This window comes from Sminthopsis crassicaudata, chromosome 5 (genome assembly GCF_048593235.1).
Source record: "Sminthopsis crassicaudata isolate SCR6 chromosome 5, ASM4859323v1, whole genome shotgun sequence".
Classification (NCBI taxonomy): domain Eukaryota; kingdom Metazoa; phylum Chordata; class Mammalia; order Dasyuromorphia; family Dasyuridae; genus Sminthopsis; species Sminthopsis crassicaudata.
Window position 1 is genome coordinate 26,295,773 of NC_133621.1, and position 24,427 is coordinate 26,320,199.

The following is a 24,427-nucleotide window of genomic DNA, read 5'->3' on the forward strand; positions in this document are numbered from 1 at the left end:
CAGAACTCTCCCTGGGATAGCCTAATTAAGCCACCGTTTTTTTTTTTTATTATTATGAATTAATACTATCCATACCTAGCACAATTCCTGGTACATAGTAGGAATTTAATAAATGTTTGTTAATTGGTTAAATCAACTTATTAAACTTGGCAGATAGATGAGGCAGCAGATTGCATACTGAGATTGGAGACAATAAGATGCAGGTTCAAATGGACCAATTAAAATAATCTCTCAGTCTCTGTTTCCTCCTCTGCAAAATAAAGATAATAATGCTTTTTCTTTTTTTTTTTTTTTATAAAAATCAAATCAAATCAGACCATCTTAAAAAGCACTATTCAAATGCTGGCTACTGTCATTAATAATACTTGTGATCATATTTAAATTGATTTTAATGTATAAAATGCAACTTTGCATTCCCTCACCATAGATTTTCATCAAGATATTTTTGTTCAATTAAAAAAGCAATTCTTTAGTGGAGGTTTAATATTAAAGTGACAATAAATCATTTAAAAATTAAAATCTGCTAAGGTTCTTTCTAGCATAGACGGCGGTACCAAAGACGAGCCTGGAAGAAGCTTAGGATTCTAAGCCTGACTACAAAGAATCTGCTACAGCAAGCTTAGATCCCTTCAGTTTTTATGGCATCATCTCACAGAGAAGGAATATGAGTTTATCCACCATCTCGTAATTACTTGCCTTCAAAATGAAGCCGGTACTATTGAGTCTAATGAGAAGCCTACATTCTGTGCCTCTGCAGTAGAGGAGTAAATGTAATCTTAGTACTTCAAAACATGGACTCCCCCCAATCCCTCCACATGTCAGCAGTTGTATTATATCATCCAATGGTGGAGAAAATGCACGACGGCAAAAAGCTACCATAAATTCAGTAAAGCTTTTAAATGAATTTGTATTTTATTAATCATAATAGCATCTATATACATTTGGAAAATAGTATGCATATGAGCAATACATTATTTATCAGGTACAAGAGATGAATTTGGTTATTTATGGCTTCATGGACCCCTTGAAGAATCCTTCTGTATCCTCCTACCTCCCACCTTTGCTTCCAAATTGAAAACTACTGATAGAGTAAAAGCAAAAAAACCACTGCATTGGAAGTTAGAAGACTTGAATAGGCACTGAAAATTCAGCCTTTCAAGGCTCAGGTTCTTCAAATCTAGAATGAGAAGGCTGGCCTTAGAGATCTTTTCCAATTTTTAATCTATGGCCATAGCTTTGCCCACCTTCCATTTTCTCATAAGTAAAATGAAGGGATTAGGCTGGATGACCTCCAATGTACCTGGCTGCTCTGAATTATGCTACTGAGGAGGAAGAGAAGGAGAATGGAGTTAAAAGGCTCTGTAGGGATGATAGCCACCAAATAAACTCAGCCCACAGCAGCATATTAACAAAGAAATATGGAATAAGTGGCTGAACCATGCATATTTATTTTTGTATAAATAGAAGGAATCATGATAGTAATACATGACAAAATCTTTGTCATCAGCAGCTATGAAAGGGATGCTCTTAAGGAGTTGAAGAACAATGTAGATTATTAAAGGAAGTGATGAAGATAATGTATTTTACCATCACAGATTATAAAATTTAAGTTCCTACCAAATACCTAGCCAGATAAGACCTGGTAGGTAGAGAATTCTACATTTCATGGACTGACAGATCAATTCTATAAATCCAGACCTCAAAATATCCTAAAGAACTCAACCAAGAAATTGTCCTGAAACCAGATCATTATCACAGTCTGAACTCTTGCCCACATTTACTCAAACCTAACACTGCTTTATAAAAACTTAGCCATGTTTTTGACAGATATTGTAATCCCCAACACTCAAAATCTTCAAGTTATATCAAACACCAAGCTGAGGAGACAAAATCACATGGAAACAGGGGAAAATGTCAGCCATCTCTTTTGCTCTTTCTGCCATGGGAACTGTTCTAAGGATACTTTCGTTATATCTACAGGAGACTGTTTATCCTACATCTTAGACATTTATTCAAGTACAAACCCCAGATATTTTATCAATTCATGCAAAAGTTTATAGAATAGGACATAAAGGAATAACAGCAGCAAGACAGTGATTTGTCTCAAGTTAGGCACAGTGCTTTGTTGGGGTACAAAGCAAGGTAAATGAGTTCCTGCCCTTAAGGAACTCACAGTTTAATGGAAAGATAACCTGCAAATAACTATATACACACAAACTTTATAAAGGGCAAATTCTAAATAATTAACAGAAGATAATAAACTGAAGAGAGATCATAAAGGTTTCTTGTAGAAGGTGGTATTTTAACAGAACTAATAAAATATAATAATGAAATGCAAAGATAACTGCAAAAAGATGGACATTTTCCTCAAGAATTGATACACAATCTCAGAGCACTCACATGAATAGGTCAAAAGCTTATATAATAATTTTTAGAACAAGCATAACTCACTTTCTGGAGCAAGAGTTAAAACTCATAACAGGTACATATCATTAAACTTATTGGAATCATCTGAAAGTGGCTAAAAACATATGAAATCCACATTTGAAATTCACCAAGTGGCTAAAATCCAAGAAGAGAATCCAAAGGCTCTCCGAGGAGACACCCGCATGAACTCAAGCAACAATATTCCAGTAGAGAAATGTCAAACTGAGTTATATAGATTTGTTGAAAAGGAAGGATTTATGATAAAAGTTCAGGTTCTGGTCATGACCATAAAAAAGCTACGAAAAGTTATCCCTAAGAAACCAAAACATAAGTATCAATGTAAATTGTACAACGAAATGGTAGAAACTATTATTCATTACTGAAAGATGTAAAAATTTGGCACCTCCCAAAAAACCTAGTAAGACATGACATGGGAAGTTGAATTAAATTCAGGATCTCTCATAGACTGACGGAAGACAGACTACCACCACCTGGAGAACTCAATCAATAAAATGTCGTGGAACTGGAACACAACTGTTGCCCACAATAACCAGAAAACAATATTGCTGTATTAAATACTTAACCAACAATTTTTTGGGAAATTACATTTATTAACAAATAATCTCCAAGCTGCAAGGATTCAAAAACTTTCAGAATGTAGAGATGTAGCAGAAGAGATCAAAATTATGTGGGTACATGACATGTTCATTCTATTGACCATATGTCATAATATCATAAATATCAGCCTGTTTGTTGTTGGAGCTATTCTGAGAATGATTTTCATAAGGTTGTAAAGACCTTATGCCTTGAGGCATTTAAACACAATAGTATTTTATTCACTTGTGCAATAGTCCACAAAAATATTAAATATTAAAGAATGGGAGCCACAAAATAACTTATCCTAAGATTACTGTTGACTGAACTCTATCGAACAGGATGAGAGGAATGCTTTTTAATGGATTGTAACAGCAATAATAACAAGTCCCAACTACCATTTATATATTGCCTTATTAAGAATTTGATATACAATATTTCAATGGCAAGAGAGGCACATTTGATTATTCTGTGTCTCCCATTTAGAAGTCATGAATGAATTTTCCATCACCTGGTTGATCATGGGATCACGCATTTATGATTAGGAAAAACTTGAAGGTTACTTATCCCAATATTCTATTTTTGACAGATGAAAAAAGTGAGACCCACATAAGACTCACTTTCTATTTTATTGTATTGTCCCCCTTCAATGGGAGTTCTCTACAAAGGGCACTCTGTGATATAAAACCTCCTCCTGCCCCATCTCTTTGAATTTGCCCATCCTTGCTATTTCCTGCCTTTGTGGTCAGGAAATCTCCAAAATCTCCAAAAGATGGCTCCAAGATGGAGTTACTAGGGGCTCTGGGAGTATCTAGCACTAGTATCTCACGTTCCCTGGCACACAAATGCATTAACCATGGAAAAGAGAGCTTTCAGCCTGGCCTTGGCAGATGGGTGGAACTAGGGATTGGATTGGCTAAAGCAATCTGGGGGACATGTTGACACTTTGTCAACTGGCAGTGACATTAGATGAGGAGTATCTGCCAAAGAATGATTAGCCAGTTGGTCCTTGTTATCCTCAGGAAGGAAAGTGAGACATTTCCTTTGGGCTTCTATCACTCATGCTTATCTTTGCTTTCTTCAGCTAGAAGAAACTAGAATTTGTCTCTTAACTAACTACAAGTCTCTCCCATGCAATCATATTCTGTAATTAAATTAAGGGATGGGCCATATTCTCTTAGAGACAATGGTGAGAGCAGTCAAAGGTGCTGAGAGGAGATTAATTTTGATTCACCCAGCAGCTTTCACAATCTTAGAAAAGCTTTTTTCTAGGCTCCTTAAATCTCTTTACAGCTGTTTGATCCAAAAAGTGCCCTTTTCCTTTGGAATTTTGGCAGGACACACCCTCCACACTATACAATGTTTAATTAGCTGGGGCTATTCTCTACTACACTTAATTATAGGTCAGTATTGTGACTATATAAATCATCAAAAAGGAGAGGAAATGATATAAAACCACTTCATTAATGTAATTTATAGTTATCTGTACTAATCCCAAAGAAGAATAGTACTGGGCTATAATTAATGATTTTCTTAATGCCAAAAATCATATTTTTCTGCCTGGCTTTAACAGCACATGTCATGGTAATTATGGTTAATTCTTTATTATTCTGGGGCTGATTTAATGTGTCATTTTCGGATTATCTATGCTGACTTTTTTTTTTTTCTTTCTTCTTCTTTTGGCCTTCTTATTCATCAATCTTTATGCCAGAAGGTAAAGGAGAGGGTAAAAGAGAGAAAGTTAATTTTCTGTGCATCTGAGACCATGCAAAGACTCTAAAAGTCCTAAGGGCATAGATTTAAAGATTAATAGGACTTTAGAAGGTGCCTAGTTCAATCTCCCCATTTTATAGATGAGGAAACAGAGCTTTAAGGTTAAGTACAGGATTTTACAACTAGTCACCAACTAGAGACCAAAACCCATTATTCTTATTAAAAGACCATTGTTCTTTCCATTTTACCATTAGTATTAACTTCATTATCTCTTATAAATCAGCAATTCTTTTTTTTTTAATAAATCAGCAATTCTAAGGCAGCATAAAATCATTTTATCAAAATGGACATTCCTAGGTACAAGTTGAAAGTCCAGCTAATGTAGATCAGCAAATCAATTATACTTAATTCAGTTTCACTCAACATTTTAATTCAACAAGGTTTTATTAAATGTCCAGCATGTGTCAGGCATTTGGCCCCTACTCTCAATGAGCTTTCATGCTTCTGCAGAGTGGGGGGAATGGCCACAGAGGAACGTAGAGTCAGAGCTAGAGGAAAGCCTCAATGTCACTTCTGCCATGATTTTACACCTAAGGAAACTGAGGACTGAAGAGATTAAAGGTATTTCTTGGACTGATGATGAATAATATGAGATACAGCTGAAATAAATACAAGTCAATTAGTGATGGGGAGGTGGAGAAGCAGGAAAGGCCTGCTGGAAGAAGTAGCTTTGGGAGGAACTTTTTTTTTAAATAATTTATTAATTTTATAATTATAATTTTTTGACAGTACATATGCATGGGTAATTTTTTTTACAACATTATCCCTTGTATTCACTTTTCCAAATTTTCCCCTCCCTCCCCAGATAACAGGCAATCCCATACATAATAAATGTGTTACAGTATAACCTAGATACAATATATGTGTGTAAAACCAATTTTCTTGTTGCACATTAAGTATTAGATTCCGAAGGTATAAGTAACCTGGGTAGATAGACAATAGTGCAAACATTTTACATTCCTTTTTGGGAGGAACTTTGAATGGAGCTCCTGAATCTAAGAAATAAAAGGGATCCTTTTACTCCTGTTTGATTGTAATAATAACAACAATTCCTTAGCCCAGATCCACAGCAGAGAAAACACCTGGCTGCTCTACCATGCTCCCTTCTCATCCCACTAGGATGGGAGAGTAGAGGGAGGAGGGGGCACATCTAGGATGCAGCAATGTTTGGGCTGCTGGGCCTGTAGCTGTGTCAATGTTTTCCAAAACATGTGTTTTTATCACATCTGGTCTCAATTGTTGTGACCCTTGGCAAGTGCCTTAATTTTGTGTGCCTCAGTTTCCTCGTCTGTAAAATGAGCTGGAGAAGGAAATGGTCAACCACTCCAGGATCACTGCCAAGAAAAACCCAAATGAGATTACCAAGAATTGGATCCAACTGAAAAAACAAAACAAAACTGAACAATTACAATAACAGGTCAGGATTAGGGGTGGGATGGGGCGTTATAACTCCAACAATGAAAGAAGTATACTGATCACAGCAGGGGACCACCTGGTGGCTAAGAGTACTTCCATAAACCTTAGCACATCCCTCCCTCCCATCTCCAAAATGAATTTGTGATTTTAAAGCCTCGGTAAGTAAGTCAGAAAGCAGACCCTGTTCCGGGGAATTCCCTTCTATAGCAAGCACTGTGGTAGTGAGACTCCAGAACAGTCTCAGAATCCCGTAAGATTAATTTTTTCAATTTAATATTCTCCTGCTGTGTCACAAAACTAAATTCATGTCTCCTGAGCAAGCTCGTCACTGGCTAAAATAGGAATGGGCAAGAAATAATGTTAATACAACTCTCATCTCTCCACCAACTGAGACGTGTCGAGTTAGCAGACAGCAGGCCATGTTTTTACAATTCAGTTTTGATTGTGTCATATTACAGTAATAAGGCAGGAAAGTGGCAAACAAACACTCCAATGTTTTATCTCAACAAGATTCCCTCATTTTCCTGGGCCAAATGAGAATGCTCACAGATTTCCAGACGCAAGTCCTATGCTAACATATGGCACACCATTAGATGTCTTAGGATCTCAAAATTCAGTGCAAACATCATTTGCCAAAGTTGTCTTCCGTTTCTACCTATAGCCCTCTGAACATACAGCTGTAACAGCACAGATTTCTGCCTATTCCTTTCTGCTGACAAAGAATACAACAACAACAACAAAGCTCCACTTATTCAAACTCAGAGGGGCGAACACGAAAGGAAATTGGATGGCTGGGGAGTACAGAGCTGAGGCTTGGACTACACAGGATGGACCTCGGATAGAGCCCTGCCTTTCCCTTTAATCTTTTCTGTGTGTTTTTATTTTATGGGGGTGGGGGAGAGGGGAGGAGCCCAAGGTAGGGGATAAGAAGGAAATGTGCCTTTGGTTAGCTTAAATTAGAACAGGATTCAATTCCGTCCTTTTTTTTTTTTTTTTTTAATCATTGAAGCCTAGCAGTGATATATAAGTATTCCATGAAATAATCCCTTTGTTCTAGCCCCAAGTTTAACAAAGCAGTTCAACTCCTGTTCAAACCAGCAACAAAGAAGGAAAGTATCGTGTAGCTGGAATGAACCTGATCCAGTCCATTACTGCGCTTTATGAGGAAAATGACAACTCATTAATAAGCAGCCACCTTTCCCAACTGCCCACCTTTGGCAAAGAAGCTAATGGAATCACCATCCAGAAGGAATGTAGACTAATATTATAAGACTGCACAGAACGCTTCGTTAAGCACTTTAGGTCTATAAGGTGCCTTTTAGAAACACAAACTCTTTCTGCCATATGCCTGCTATGTTTCTCTATTCCAAAATGTCGTTAGCTTTTAAGTGTTGTCATTTGCTTTTGGATGCATAATAAATCTCATTTCGCCGTTCTGTGTTTGGGATGACTGTCAGAAAGGCTTTCCAGCCTGCAAAGCGCCGGGTACCTGAAGCCCAGAGATGGGAGCCCCTCAGAGGGATGCTGCTCCGGGACAGTTGGAGGAGGCAGGTTTGGCGTCTCCATCAAAACGGACACGTGGTCCAGACCAGATCAGAACACTTCCTGTGTCAGCTCTCCCGTAAATGATGGGCTCCGCTACTGCCAAACACAGCCACACCGCAACGGCAACACGGAAAAATGACAGGCTCCGCTGAGAAAGGCACAGAGGGGCAACAAAGATGCTCCGTCGACTCCCATACAGGGCCCGGGCAAGAACCAAATCCAACTTAATCAAAATAATAAAAGTTCATAGCCTATGATATGATCCCTGGGCAAGTACGCAGCCAAGAAAAAAGAGAGTAATTTGAATTTTCCAAGTTGTAAAAAATGAAATATAATCAAGGGGGTACACTTACCAGGAAGACTTGCCAAATAATCTCTGTTATATTAACTCATCCACGGAGCGCATCTTCTATAACTTTCCCAGCTGCACAGCTGGTGTCAGCAGTGTCTGGCAGGGGCAGAAAAACAACCACAGGAACAACATCAAAGCGAGGAACTGGAGTTTTTTACTCTAGGAAGAACTGCTGCTTCATCTCCCCTCTCTTTGGAGAGAACAGGGGCGCAGAGAAGCTCCACAGTCCCCATGCAGACAAAAACTCCAACAATGCCTTTTGGCAGAATCACAACTGAGAAAAGCTCTATTATTTATCATTGCACTCTTCAAAGAGAACATCCCGGGGAAGCGGTGGGGAGCCTCCCAAACAAAATACTAAGTCTCCCTTGAGGAAGATTCTATGGATATTAATGATGGGTCCTATTCTCTCCTTAGTGCACATACTTGTGTCCCATTTTGCTTCTCAGCTCACTTGCAGAATTACATCTATTTAGATCTAAGAGACCAGTTTGCAATAACCAATATGATCCTTTGGTCTTTCATCCAGAGTTAATTTCTTCTCCCTTACGAGAAGATTCATTTTAATCTTCTTGTAACCTATGAGATGAAGATAAAGCAAGTAGGAAACAATGAGGATAAAAACCTGTTACCATTGAATTTTTTTGCTTCCTAATTTAAAAAAAATCTCTCTAGTCAATTATAAAAGAAGGTATTAAAAATGCAATTAAATCAAAAGTGGAATTTACAACCTTCCTTCCAGGATTTTCACGCCTGGGAATTGTGGAGTAGCAGATTCTCAGAAAGGGCTCAAGCCAGAGAAGTGTGAGGGCTGCTCTGGGAAAGTGAGCCTCCCTATCCATGGGTGTAACTCTCAGACCTCCCTGGCCCTTATCTGAGGCAGAAATCTGAGCCCAGGAAGTGAATGTGGAGTTCAAGAACACGGCTTCTGAACTCTGGAGCTACCTGGGAAAGTATTAATGACATAGGTCTGAAAGCTCCCTGAGATTTTGATTTAAATAATGTTGGAAAGGCAAGTAAACAAGGGAAACTAAGCTTTGAATGTGTTCAATAGGACATCTAGAGCAACCTTGTAAAAATGTAGGAATGTTTATTCTTAATAACCTCTTTTCTTCTATCTATCTCTCTTCTTCCTCTCTGCCTGTCTCTCTTGATGTCTCTGTGTCTGACTCTCTCTTTTTTTCTATCTTTCTCTCTGTGTCTCTTTGCCTGTCTCTGTCTCTGTCTCTGTGTCTCTCTTTGTCTCTGTCCATTTCTGTATCTCTGTCTCTGTGTGTCTCTCTCTAAGAAAAGATAAAAGATCACCTCCTACTTGCTGGAATGACTCCCCCTAACTGTCAAATAATGCCATTACTTTGAGAAGTTGCATCAATATGCCTCACCTCTCGTGACCCCAGCTTCCTACGCTGCAAAATTAGGATTTTGTGTGAAGTCACCTTTGGGTCTGTGACCCTAAATTTGCTGCATGATCGAGGCCTCAGGCTTCTCTTCCTACCAGGTCATAGACAGTTTGTAATCTGTGTTCGGGGGGAGTTTCTACGATGAAGAAATTATATTGATATAGAGAGAGTAAATATATGTGAATACACATACCACATACACCATGTTTTTATTAATAATAATTAAGAGTTACATGATATTAGTTTGAAATGAAATGTAAACTCAGACATCAACAAGCAATGGCCTAATTGTGGACCAAATCCGACTTTTCATCTCTCTTTTATTTTTAAAAGGTAAAAACCATTCTTGGCCAACAAATACCCTTTAAGTACCTACTATGTGCTAGGCACTGTGCTAAGTAAGCTCTGGTGATACAGAAAGAGGCAAAGGACAGTCCCTGTCTTCAAAGAACTCAAAATCATCCTTAGCTTGTGGGACTGTACAGAACCAGGTAGCAGCTAGAGTTGACTTTTGGATTATACTGACCCATCTCCAGTATTTTGTTTGAACCTCACAACAGTTGTAGGAAGTAGCCTGTATTATTATCCCGATTTCAAAGCTGAGGAAATTGTGAGATTATGTGATTTGCCCAGGGTCATATGCTATTAGGATAGTGGGAGTTTTAAAGTCATCTTCCTGAGTTCCAATCTGATCACAGATATATACCATGTGACCCTGGGCAAGTCACTTGACCCCAATTGCCTCACCAACCCCCTATACCCCTCCAAAAAAAAGAAAAAAAATCTAACTGATAAACATGGCTCATGACCCTGTGATCTAACCCCCCATTTCCTCATGGCTTCAAACTGGAGGGTACCTTCAAAACCATATCTCATTTTGCAGATGAGACAACTGAGGTAGGCAAAGGGAAATCAGTTGGTCCAAAGTTACCCGGATAGGGAAGAGCAAAGCTGGGGTTTAAACCCAAATCCTCTGTCACCAGGTTAAGTCTTTCAGTCTGACCCTAGGTCAGTGCTGGAATTCCTCATGTATATAAAAAGACACTAAATTGTAATTCAATTCCACTTGAGGTTTTGATTCTTCATTTAAATGAATTAGCCTAGACTCATAGTCATTTTTAAAAAGCTCTTTTTATTAACAAATAATTCTCCTTCTGAATATAATAATGGATATTTGCCTCCATTTCTTTGAATAAAATAGGGAGTTGAGCCTTATGGATGTTTTGTCCAAATGCACAGAAAACTCTGAGATGAATGGCTGTGGCTTGTAAAGCCACTGGGGTGATATAAATATTCAAAACTATGAAAAGATTAGAAGCAGTAAAAATGTCATCTTTAAACCACTCTGACCTTCTTAGTGTGTTATTTAAATATAATAGCCACAGAGTCATAGAAAGTTAGCACCAGAAAGGACCTTGGAGATCATCTAGGCCAGCCCTCTCATTTTACAGGTGAGAGAAATGGGAAAAGGCCCCAATATGCTGCATATAAATGAGTGCTATCAAAATGGCAGCAGGTCAGAATCTGGCTAGTGCACCAGTGGCTCACCAAGAACTGGAGAGGTCCTGGAGATGAGTCTCCTTTGAAAACTTTGGACACAGCACCTGTACCTTAATATCTCTCCCAAAGGAACTCCCAGGAGTCCTTCCTTTATTTGTCATGGGTCAGGAGGAAAGGCTAATTAAACTGTTCTCAAAAAATAGGGTCAGGATGGGGATCCAGCTTCTTCAGTGCATCTGGATCTGAAGTGGAGGCCCGGGGGGAATGAGATCAAATTTGGAATCAGAGGATCTAAGTTTTATTTCTGACTGTCATTAATTACTTGGGTAACTGATGGACATCACTTCCTGAAGGGAGGCTTTGTTTCCTCATCAGAAAAATGAAGGAGGTGAACTCATGCATTCTGAACTTTATTGATCTCCTTTGTTAATTGTTTCAGTCATATTTGGACACATCTTTTCAGAGCTCAGCCCTTTGACCCTACAAACCTGTGATTTCATCAGTGACGGAGAACCTCAGCCCTCAGATCTCTTAACATCTTTCTGCTGGGAAGGGACACAAGTGTCCTGGATTATTAGCAGTGGATTCTTAATGTCTCTGACAGGACACACAGACTGGGCACAGACAGCGGGGATACAGTGGGTAGTCTGGTGGATTTGGAATCAGGAAGACTTGAGTTCAAACCTTGACTCAGACAAGTCACTTCACTTCTATCTGTCTCAGTTTCTTCATTTGTAAAATGAACACTAATAACAGCATCTATTGTGGTGAAGAAATGAAATAACATGTAAAGCACTCTGAAAAACCTAAAGCACTATAGAAAGGCTAATTATTTCTATGTTATTAAAATCAAATTGATTAAAATAAAATGATTATTAACAGTCATAAAAATAATGTAACCATTAAATAACTCAATTTTAAAATATTAAATATTAATTGAAATGAAATCTATTGTTACATTGTTATTTCAGCAAAGCTTTAGCCAATATTGTATCAGTTAAGGTATTCCCATCAGGTATTGTGGAAAATGAGGACAAGGGAAAATCATTAACCAACATAAAACCATTTGATTTCACAAAAGCCATGCCCTTCACCTGGGCTAGAGCAAAACCGACATGATTTAGGAGACCAGGAGAGCCACAACAGCATCCTTCACAACATTTGACCTCCTCACTTCCTCTTGCCCCAGATCAACAAAGACCCCCCCCTTCCCATGCCAGCTCTCAAAAGCAGCTAATCTTAAAGGAACAACCTGCTTGTTTTTCTATATTATTTTTATTATTATATCTTTTTATTTACAAAACTTATGCATGGGTAATTTTTTCAACATTGACCCTTGCAAAACCTTCTGTTCCAAATTTTCCCCTCCTTTCCCCCTTGTTTTTTTTTCTATAAATACATTTTATCAACATCCTTTGTTTTTATATAACCTATATTTCTCAATAGAATCCTTTTCTTCTCCCTTTCGAGAGAGTTAAACTAATCAACATGGCAGCATTCCACATCTTGACCTATACAAAAAAGCAGAGGAGGTGCTGGGGGATGCTTTTGTTCCCAGTATTTATCTGGTCCAGAGGCAAACATAGCCTGTAGGCTACTGGCCATTGAGTGAAACCCCAACCAGATTAAAATATAGTTCCTATTTTTTGTGTACTGATATTTTAATGAAAGAACATATAAAATGTGGTTTTCTAAGTAAATATACAGTCCTTCTATAGGCTTATAGTCCCCATTTCTGGTTGAGTTTGACACCAGGGGTCAACACATCCAACAAGTGGGCACTAGTCTCTGTTTGAAGATGGTCAGTGAGGGGGAACAATAACTTTCCAAAGCGGCCCATTTGACTTTTGATAGCTCTCATCACTGCCAATCCCCCCTTCCATCAAATATAAATTCACTTCTTCACAGCATCCAAATTTAGCCAAGTGAACAAGCATTTATGAACTGCCTACTATCTTCCAGGCACTGTGCTAACTTCTACCCATCGCTTTAGCATTTATCCTCTAGGGCAAAATAAACCGAGTCTGAATTCTTCTGCACATGATGGCTCTTTAAATACTTAAAAATGTTTTCATATCTCCCCTTAATCTTCTCCAGACTAAACAACCCCAGTTCTTCCAATGGATCCTCATGGGAGATGAACTCAAACCCTTTCACCATTCTCATTCCTTGAGTCTGAACAGTGTCCTGCTTAGGATTAAACTTTCTAAAATATACTGCCTAGAAGTAATACTCCAGACATGTTCTTTCCAGGGCTACCATCTGCTTATTCCTAAGCACTTTATTATGACTCTCTGACTATAACCTAAGATCACATTCCTTGTTTCATTTTCATTTTACTCCCATATCCCACTGTTGACTTACATTGACTCTTAAATCTGCCAAAATCTCAAGTAACTCTTTTTTTTTTCAAACTGCTATCCAAACAATCTTCCCCAGTTTTGGATTTGTAAAGGTGAATTTTTGAATCCCTTTAGGACATATTTAAGCAGCTACATGAGCAGTGGATAGAGTGCTGAACCTGGCATCTAGAAGACTAATCTTCTCAAATTCTGCCTCAGACACTTACCAGCTGGGATACCTTAGGCAAGTCCCTTCACCCTATTTGCCTCAGTTTCTTCATCTGTAAAATGAGCTAGAGAAGGAAATGGCTGACCACGCCAGTATCTTTGCCGAGAAAACTCCAAATGGGTCATGAAGAGTAAAACATGACCGAAATGTCTGAGCAGTAGCAAGGTATTATTATATTGGTTCATACTGACTTTATCATATTATATTTGACTCAGTATTCTAGCTTTTCAAGAACTTTTTGAACCATGATTCTGTCACAGAGTGAATTAGGTAGCCCTCAGAGTGTAAGAATGACAACTGTGTGTATCATCCAAGTCTTGAGAAAAATGTTAAACATATCAGGATGAGACAGATTCCTGGGGCACTCCACTGGCGACTTTCTTAGTTAATAATGAAAAATCAACGATGCCACTTTTTTAATTAAAGCTTTTTATTTTCAAAATATATGCATAGATAATTTTTCAACATTCACTCTTGCAAAACCTTGTGTTCTAATTTCCTCTCTTCCCCCACTCTCTCCCCTAGATGGCAAATAATCCAATATATGTTAAACATAGTATGAATATATGTTAAGTCCGATATATACATACATATTTATACAATTAAATCAAACAGGAAAAATAAGAAAGAAAATAAAATGCAAGCGACAACAACAAAAAGAGTGGAAATGCTATGTTGTGATCCACACACAGTTCCCACTGTCCTCTCCCTGGGTGTAGCTGGTTCAATTCATTATTGTTCTATTGGAGCTGGTTTGTTTCATCTCATTGTTGAAAATGGCCACATCCATCAGAATCAATCATCGTATAATCTTGTTGTTGCTGTGCACAATGTTCTCCTGGTTCTGCTCATTTCACTTAGCAATGATGTTATCTTTAAGAATAAAATTTTATTGAAGATTTTTGTTTTTATGTCATCTAAACTTCTTTGTATTTCTCCTCCTATCTCTGAAAGAACCATCCTGTATAGCAAATAACTAATATTAAGAGTCAGACATAACTGAACCAACAACTAAAACAGAAACTTTTGATTTAGCTCTAACAAAAAAGCTTTACGAACTTAAAACCAAAGTCGAGCATCATGGCTGAGTACATCCATTTTCCCCCTCCTGTTTAATGATTTGTAAAGTAGCCAGCCCAGTTCTTCTTAGCAACAGATGCTCCCTTAGAATGTTCCCGGCTCCACGGTACTCTTCACAACTGGCAGGACTCAGACACGAGGCCTTCCATCCCATAAGACCCTTCTCACACTCATCCTTGTAACTCAGAAGCATATACCAGAAGAAGGAGGTGGATGGGAGGATCCAGGAGCCCAGTTTATGGCCCTTTATAGTTTTCTGCATCCTCCCTAAACCACAGCCAGCTGTTGTGTTTTAGTCAGACTTTATTGGCAGGAGATGAACAATTCCACTTATCATTAATTCTATTTTAATGGGCCTGATTCTATGTTGAATGGACTAGCATTTTGCTTGACAGCGTGATACTCATAAAGAGATAGAAAATTTCAAAACTCATCATTGTTTTGTCTGAATTGAAATACACAGTGATGAGAATGGATTGAGCAAAATGAAGTTTATCTCTTAAAAATCATGATGTCATGACTTGTCATTTTCATGAAGATAATTCCAGAATGAGTGCGTATGATAGCAGACATTCAAGTTTAATTTGAATATTAGAATGGGAGGTCCTTGGGGCAGGTACTGTCTTTTGCCTTTGCCTCCTCAGTGATTTCCTTATGGTCTTATGTAAGATCTGGGATGCGAAGGAATCTAGACATTTGAAGAGATGGAGATGAAGAAGGGAATACATTATAGATAATGAGAAATAACCAGTGCAAATTCAAGGAGGAAGGAAATGGAATATCTCCTATGAGAGGTGGAGACACATGGGAGACATATTCCCAACTTCTATGGCTGACCACACTAACAGAGAAAGCACAATATGAAATAAAGATGGAAAAGTAAATGGAATTGAGATTGTGAAGGGCCTTAAAAGGTACGCTGAAGACTTGGTATTCCCCCCCCCAAAAAAATGGCTGATACTATACCTTGCTTATAGTAGACACTAAATGATCTGTCAACTAAATTCCCTTAATAACTTACCTTGAATTAATTATCTGTTCTTTTATGCAAACCTTTCTTGATCTTTTTTTTCCCATTTCATAGAATGGCACATTCCTTAACTCCCATATGAATCCCGGTAGCCCACATGCTTAAGGATTTAGATATTCTAGTTATTACAGTAACCTAATCATTGTAGTTCTTTTTAAAAATATCTTTTAATGATGGATAATTCCCTAGAATTATATTAAATGCTAATGGGGATAATGGACATCCTTCCTTTATTGCTGAACTTGTGGGAAAGATTTCCAGTATTACCCAATTACAGATAATACTTTTTCTGGGTTTTAGACATATTATCACATTTAAATTTTTGTTTTATTTTTATCATATAAATTAATCATATAACCTCTACATTAACTGCTAATGTTCAAAGTTGACTATTTCAATGAAATACACATAACCCTAATCTTGAATTAAACTTACCTTTTTCTTTGATGATTAAGGAAGGCCTTAAGGATCTAATTCTCATTTTATAGTGCAGATAAATCAGTGAATGATCACGAACTTTTTCAGATTATATGTTGAAGAAGCTAGTCCTCACTGTAGGGCTAGCTACATCTAGTCCTTTAATATTTTGTGTACTGAATTGCAAGAGGCAAGTCATAAGCATAAGGTCATTTATAGGATGCTAATGAGGTCATGAGGAAGACTTCATAGGATGATGCAAAAGAATCAATTGATGGAACTAGGGACATTAGCCTGGATAATGAAAGACTCGAGTGGGGGGAAGATAGGGATCTTATAGTATCTTCAAAGATCTGTGACAGAGGGATAAAAATTGTTCCTCTTGGCTTCAGAGGGAAGGACAAGAGATAAGAAATAGAAGATACAGAAAGACCGGTTTGACACAACATATGGAAAAACATCTAAATAATTAGAGCCATCCCAAAGTACACTAAGTTTTCTTAGATGATGTGGTCTCATTTGCTGGAGATCATCAAGCAGGGACTTTACATCCCTTTGTTAGGGATGTGGCAAAGATGATTCCTGCTCCAGTGTAGATGGGACTAAATAGCCTCAAAAGTTACCTTCAGGCGCAAGACTCTGCAGGACTTAGTTCTCCCTTAGTCTACTTTCTCTCTTGTTCTTCTGTTTAATGAAATATGTCTATACCCAATTGTATTTTGTTAGTAGGGACATTATACAGAAAATTAAGGTTTGAAAAGCACTTTGTTAACTCATTGATTGCTTATAATTGTAAGATAATTGCTATTACTATTCCTATTTTATAGATGAAGAGACTGAGACTGAGAGAAGTTTAAAACCCTATGCCCAGGGTCACATAGCTAGTAAGTAGAATTTGAACTCAAGGCTTCCTGATTCTTTTTTTTTTTTTTTTTTTTTTTTTTTTTTCAAGAAATTATCTTTTTTTTTTTTTTTTTTAAATTTTTTATTTTATTTTATAATTATAACATTTTTTGACAGTACATATGCATGGGTAATTTTTTACAACATTATCCCTTGCACTTACTTCTAAAAAAAAAAAGGCTTCCTGATTCTAAGGTCCATACTCTATCCATAAAATACTGACACGCCTAAGTTGACTTGAGTCTTACCTGTTCATTAGTTTAAACAATTTTGCAAAATTCCATTTCCATATATTTCTCTCTATCTTTTTATGGAAATTTCTACAGCCATTTTATCATTTTCATTATTATGACAAGTAAGTAGCTCTTCCGGTACTAAGAGAGAGAGAGAGAGAGAGAGAGAGAGAGAGAGAGAGAGAGAGAGAGAGAGAGAGAGAGAGAGAGAGAGAGAGAGAGAGAGGAGAGAAGAGAGAAGATAGAAGGCAGAGATTGATCTCCCTGCAGCCAACTTGATGATAAGCTCCTTTGAATTTAGGGAGGCTAGCACTCATAACAGGGCAGAGAGACAATCACTGTATGTCAGAGAGAGGGAGCAGTCAGAGAAGTAAGGAGGGAAAGTAAGAGCCTTTAGCTTCTGATATTAAAAAAAATACACATTGTGAGAGTAAGAGATTGAGAGAGCAGGAGAAGAGGAAAGAGACATGAAACAGAGAAAGAGAAAGAGGGAGGAAGGAAGGGGAAGAGAACTGAGTAAGGAAGGAGGGAGGAGACACAAAAGAAAGTGCAGGAGAGATCAGGAAATAGGAACAGGAGGAGGAGAGAAGAGGTGAAAAGAGAGAAAAGAAGAAAAGGGGGAAAGGAAAGGAAGAGGGAGAGGGGAAGTAGAGGAGAAGGTAGCTTTTTTGAGGTTACACCTATGTGACAGGAACAGATACTCTCCTTGTCTATATCCCATTTTTATTTTTACTTTTTTCCAGAATACACAATAAGCACTTCACTGGATTCCCCACCAACTGCCATCAGCCACAACTGAAAACACATTTGAGAGTGCCAGTTCCTCCTATGCTTGCTCACTTAGTGCACACAACATCTGCTTGGAAGAGAGACCATTTCTTTGGCCCGTCCTGCAGCTCAGCTCATGAAAGGAATCCAGGATGGGAGCAGCTCTGGGGGGCCGGGGCTCCCACCACATGATCAGGGACAGCAGGGCTTTTGGCTGGGGAGCCTCCGAAGGCCATATGCTGTCCTTGTACGGCCCTGGACCTCGGCTGCTCGGATTTGGCTCCTGTCGGAGCAGAGGCACAAACCTGTCCAGCTGTCACATATGGCTTCCAGCTCCACCATGGCGCTGATCAAAGGCAAGAGCCCTGCCACCTGAATCCTGCCGGCTGTGTGTGGGCTATGGGGCAGCAGATGCCCAAAGCTACCGCACCTATAACCTTCCAGCAGACACATCAATCCCGATGGCGTCAGTGGAGAGATGCTAGAAGGAGCTCTCTGGGAGAAGGATCCAGCACTAACCTTGGTGCTCATCAAGCTGCCGGCTTGTGACAATGCACTGCCCTGCACCAGCCCATAAATACTCACCCAACTTTTGTACCTGGCAGGACTGTGTGCAAAGACAAGGACTGCCATGGCCCCCTTGCTCAATGGGCCCCATGCAAATGTTTATCTGAGTCTGTTATAGGGATGGCCTAACTTTGGAGCTCCCAGAAACCAACACTGATGGATCCGTCAATTACAGACAGGTATAAATGATGTGGATAGATGGTCATGGGCTTAGAGAGGCTTATAATCTAATAAAAAAATCAATAGTCTAGAGCAGAAGGAAATTCCAAAAAGCATCTACTCCGTCGCTTTATAGGTGAGGAAACTGAGGTTCAAAATCTTCTAAAGCATTCAGCAATAGAGAAATATCCTGATAGCAGCACTATCACTCCTTCTGTTCTACCTTGTACCTAATGAAAACTGTAGGAGCTTGGAATAATATAGTTAGAGGGAGAAGAAATGACAAAGATCATCAAGAACAAACAGTTCTCAAATATTTTGGTCTCACAATTCCCTTACACTCTTAAATATTATTGATGATCTTAAAGAGCTTTTATTTATGAAATGTATTTTTATGAATATTTACTATATTAGAAATTAAAATGAGGAGATTTTAAAATATTTATTTAATCATTTAAAAATAATAACAGATTCACTACATGTTAACATAAATACCCATCTTAATAAAAATACTTAGATTTTTCAAAACTAAAAAATTAGAAGAATGGCATTTTTCACATATTTTTACAAATCCTTTTAAATCTGGATTAATAGGAGACAGCTGGCTCATATCTGTTTTTGCATTCATTCTGTTGTGATATGCTTTTTTGGATGGGTACATAAAGACATTTAGCCTCACTAGAAGCTTATTTGGAAAAGGGAGGAGTATTTTAATAGGGACAGATATGTGGCTCCATGAATAGAGTGCAGGGCCTGGAGTGAGGAAGATCTGAATTAAAATACAACTTCAGACACTTATAAGACATGTGACCCTTTGTAAATCACGTCATCCTGTTTGCCTCAATTTCCTCATCTGTAAAATGAGAAATGGTAAACTACTCCAGCATCTTTGCTGAGAAAACCTCAGATGAAGTGATGAAGGATTAGACAAAACTGAAAGAACTGAACAACAATTTTAACAGGCAAATGACATCTTAATGTCATTATGGAAATATAAATTTTCACCTTGCAGACCCTCTGAAAGAATCTTGGTAGTCCTCAATCCAAACTTTGAAACTATCTACTAGATTCCATCCCTCTTATTGCACAGATGAAGAAAGCACTGAATTTTAGCACTGGGAGATTTAGAACCTCCTGATTGCAATGTATGTCTTGCCTTTATATAACTCCATGAAGTGTTTCTATAAATTTCATCAATCAGCAAAGATTTATTTGGTATATCCGATTCTCGTGACATTTGCCCATATAAATATCACTAATCTTACAACTTCTTTAGGAAGTTTAGTTATATCTCATCATTTCCAAACTTGACTCTTATAATCACAACAGCATGTCATTCACTTACAAATGAAAACGTTTCTTATTACAACACATGCACATTTTGAGAGTCCGCCTCATAATTGCTAAACCCTTAACATGATTTTCCCCAAGGCTGAAAAACAAATTTTAGGTTAGAACTGCCTGGCTTTGGTGATTTGCCTCCACTTTCAGCCTAAGGCTAATCATGGCACCAGAGAGGAAGCAGAAAGGATGCTCAGAGATCATCTAGCCCCAGCCCCTTCCTTTTCTCAAGGTGAAGACAAGGCTAAGAGCACTGAAATGATTTGGATAGTAGGTTGGCAGAGCAAGCAGCTGAAGTCAGGTCTTTTAATTCCACCCCTAGCACTCCATAATGGAGAAGAGAAGACTCAGGAGGAGAGCTTTGTTGACATCTTGGGATGGGAGAGAAAAGTTAAATTTTTTCTGTTCAATCCCAAAGGATCAATGCTGGAGAGGAGATAACCAAAGAAGCAAATTTCAGCTCATGTTAGGGAAAAAAAACAAAAAACCAACAAAAAAACAATTAGAGTTATCTAAAGTATAAAGGATTATCCCACAAGGTGGTAGGCTCCTCCTCTTTGGTGATCTTGAGGCGGGGACTGGATGACTGCTTTGGGATGTATTGTGTTAGGGATTCCTTGCATGACTTTCCATTTGGATTCCTAGCACATAGCAAGTACTTAACCAATCTTACTATTTCCTTCCTTCTGTTCTTCTTTCCTTCCTTTCTTCTTTCCCTTCCTCCTTTCCTTTCTTTTCTCTTTTCCCCTCCTTTCTCTTTTTTCCTCTTTTCCCATCTCCTTTCTTTCTTTCCCTCCCTCTTCCCTTTCTTGCTTTATTCCTCCCTCCTTTCCGCTCCCTCCCAAACCAGGTAGACAATGCATCTCAAATTATATTATTTATATTGTTTCTCTGCCTCCATATCCAATACTTTCCCTATAACTGTATATTAATGTACCCCACCTCCACAGTCCATCAGCTCCCCTCTCTTTTCTCTTGCCCACTTTTGCTGTCATTTAGTTGTTTTGGTCATAACTTACTCCACGTGACCTCATTTGGAGTTTTCAAGACCTATCCTTGCCACATTGAACTGGCTTGCTGTTTCCTTCTCCAGTTCATATTATAGATGAGGAGATTGAGGCAAATAGGGTTATGTTACTTGTCCAGGGTCACTTGGCTAGTAAGTGTCAGAAGCCAGGTGGAACTGCGGTCTTGCTGGCTCCAGGCTTGGAATTCTATACCCCAAGCCACCTCCACTTGTCCACTTATTACAGATTTCCCTCTTCTTCCTTCTGTTTCTTTACATCTTGCTCTCTGCAGGATGCAAATGCCCTGGACGAAGCCCTTAGCTGGTGGGGACTTTTCTCTCTCCCTTCCAGCTTATATTTGCATGAAGATTCTCAAAGACGATTATTGTTCAGGTCCCAAGGTCCCTTGTAATGAGGCTGGAGCTCTTGGGTAGGGGACAGCCACCCCCCCACCCCCCTCACCCCTAGCCACATCCACACGTATACGATATATGCAGCAAAAGCCCAAAGGACACTTGTAAACATGAAGCCAGCGGTTTGTGAGGAAGAGGAGGGAGCTCTTTCTGCTTTAAAAAGCCCTCATCTCCCACCCCTTATTCCCTTCACTCATACGCCTAGTCCAACAGTGACAGATAGCAGGAGACCAGGCGTGTGGAGTTAGAAGTTTAGAGTTCAAGAACAGTTCAGAAAAGGAGCCTGGAAAGGAAAAGGGGCACTTTCTTTTCAACGCTATCTCAAGAAGGAGAAGCGTGTATCACAGCAATTAGGGAACATTGACTGATTATTTGACTGACTGGTGTCAAGTACTCCTTCCATGTGGCAGAGGAAAAGGGGTGTGAGGGAAATATACCAGATATTTGACCTCTCTGGTAGTCATTCATTTTATCTTGTAAAATGAAGGGCTTGCAATAGATACTCCTTAAGGTCCTTGGAGGTTTATTTTAGTATTTTCATTCCCCTTTTCTCTCCTTCCCCCTTTCTTCCCTGCTTGTCTTCTTTTCTTTTCTATTGTCTTGGATTCTTGAACATACATAGATAGGGAGGGGAGGAGGGAAGGAGAGAGAAAAAGGGAAAGGGAAAAGGAGAGAGAGAGAGAGAGAGAGAGAGAGAGAGAGAGAGAGAGAGAGAGGAGAGAGAGAAACAGAGAGAGAGAGAAACAGAGAGAGAGAGGAGAGAGGAGAGAGAGAAACAGAGAGAGAGAGAGAGAGAGACAGATCAGAGAGAGAGAGAGAGAGAGAGAGAGAGAGAGAGAGAGAGAGAGAGAGAGAAAGGAAGGGAGAGAGGAAGAGAGAATAAGAAAGCAAGAGAGAGGTGAGAGATGAGAGATGATAAAAGAAAGAGAGAAAATGAGAAGATGAGAGAGAGAAGACAAATGAGAAAGAGCTGAGAGAGATTGTGTGTGTGTGTGTGTGTGTGTGTGTGTGTGTGTGTGTGTGCGCGCGCATGAATTTATTGGTGACGTTTAGTAAAAAGCATAAGTTTGTAACACTACAAACCAGACATCAATCCACCAAGAAGGAAACAGGCTGGACAATCAGAAAAATAAATTATTCCTTCATTATCAATTACTCTGGTGAGTCTCTGGTGAGCTTCAGTCCCCAGTCAGCATCTATTTGACTAGATGTCCTACCATCATCTCAAACTAACACATCTAAAAGAGAACTCGTGATAAATTTCTCTCTTCCTAGCCTCTCTGAGCACCCCTTACTCCCACCGATCTGGTCCCTTTCCCTATGCCTGTTGTGTATTCCTTCCCTGCTGATTCACAAAATTGCTCATTTTTATCAAAGGTCAATTCAAGTGCACTTCCTTTTGTTGTTCAGTCACGTCTGAGTCTTTGTGACTCCTTTTGGGCTTTTCTTGGCAAAGATGCTGGAGTGGTTTGCCATTTTACATTTTACTGGTTGCCATTTTCTTCTCCAGCTCATTTTACACATGAGGAAACTGAGATAAACAGGGTTAAATGACTTGCCAGGGTCACACATAGGAAGCTGGATTTGAACTCAGGAGGAGGAGAGGAGTTTTAACTCCAGGCCTGATGCTCCATCCACTGCAGCTAAAAGTGCTTCCTACAGGAAGCTTATCTTGCTGACTTCTCCCAAATAACTTTACGTCCATTTTTGATTTACTTCTCCACATATAGGCTGTTATCCCCCACTAGAATGGAAGACCCTTGAGTGTCACTGAAGGCAGGGCCGGTTTCATTTCTTCTCTATGTATCTCTAACACCTGGTAGCAGAGCTTAGCACATAAAGGTGCTTGATAAATGTTTATTGAGTGAATAAAACACAGAAATTGGCCTTTATGTAGGTGCATACAAAATAATAGCACTGATATAAAGTTCTATGAATGAAGATACCTCAGATAATTTGGCTGATAGCATTTTTAAGACAGATGATATTCAAATCCATAAATATGAGAATATTAACTATTCTCCAAGAGAAAAAAAAGGCATTCTAGCCCACCAGAGCAGTGATTCCATGCACTCATTTCTATTCAGGAACGGTTTTATCCCTGCAAAGAAGCAGTGATTTTCCTCAAGGTAGAAACTCTTCCACAAAAGCAAGTCACACACAGTTGATAAGTTAGGGAGCTTGCCCAGGCTGTGCTGACAGTTCCTATAGTCTTCCTGTCTTTAAGCCGAGCACTCCATGATGCCCCGTTGGCATCAAAGTTGCCCTTTGCAGCCACTCCTAAATTTTAATGATTGCTTGGGCCTATTTATTCCCTCACTTTTCCATTATACATCCCCAGAATTTGGGCAGTATTTTTCTGAGGACAAAGGAAATTCTCTGCATCAGGCTCATCTCTGCTCTTGTATACCCTTAACTCTTTACACTAGAGCAAAGTTCCTTAACTTTTTCTGTGCCTCATCGACTCTTCTCGAGGTCTGGTAAAGCTTAGGGCCCCTCTCAGAATAATGTTTTTAAATGCATAAAACATGCAGGATTACTAAGGAAACCTGCCCTATTGAGGTGATAGTGATCAAAATGACTTCCTCAAACCAAATTCACACTCCCCTGGATAAAAATCTGTCCCGATGCTAACAGTTGGCACTATCTAGCAGTTCAATGGGACACCATCTTGCAGATCAAAAAGTTAATTGTCCAAATCCAGATTTTCCTACTAGATGCTGTTGAACAAAAAGAAAGAGAGGGAAAAATTGCACATATAAGGTTTTTAAAATAATGGGCCCATAATTGTTGGTAGATCTCAATGGATTTCGTACATCACTAATTATACTGCATTACTGTCAAATGAATTCTTTTAGCATGATTAATGTTATTATGCCAAATCCCAAATTAATTCACAATGAGGATCTTAAAGTCTCAGCAATGCTTTAA

General features: G+C 38.8%; 1 protein-coding gene across 2 annotated transcripts in view; it reads right to left on the reverse strand.

Moving 5' to 3' along the window:
• The window catches only part of RARB (retinoic acid receptor beta), a 713,488-nt gene that overhangs the window by 581,698 nt on the left and 107,363 nt on the right, over positions 1 to 24,427 (reverse strand). Inside the window, exon 3 of one of the 2 annotated variants that reach the window (XM_074268510.1) lies at positions 8,109 to 8,203. The exons of the other annotated variant lie outside the window; for it this stretch is intronic. The gene's annotated coding sequence lies outside the window, so the exon portion shown is untranslated. The remainder of the gene's footprint in view (positions 1 to 8,108; positions 8,204 to 24,427) is intronic. 2 annotated transcript variants of the gene reach the window in all.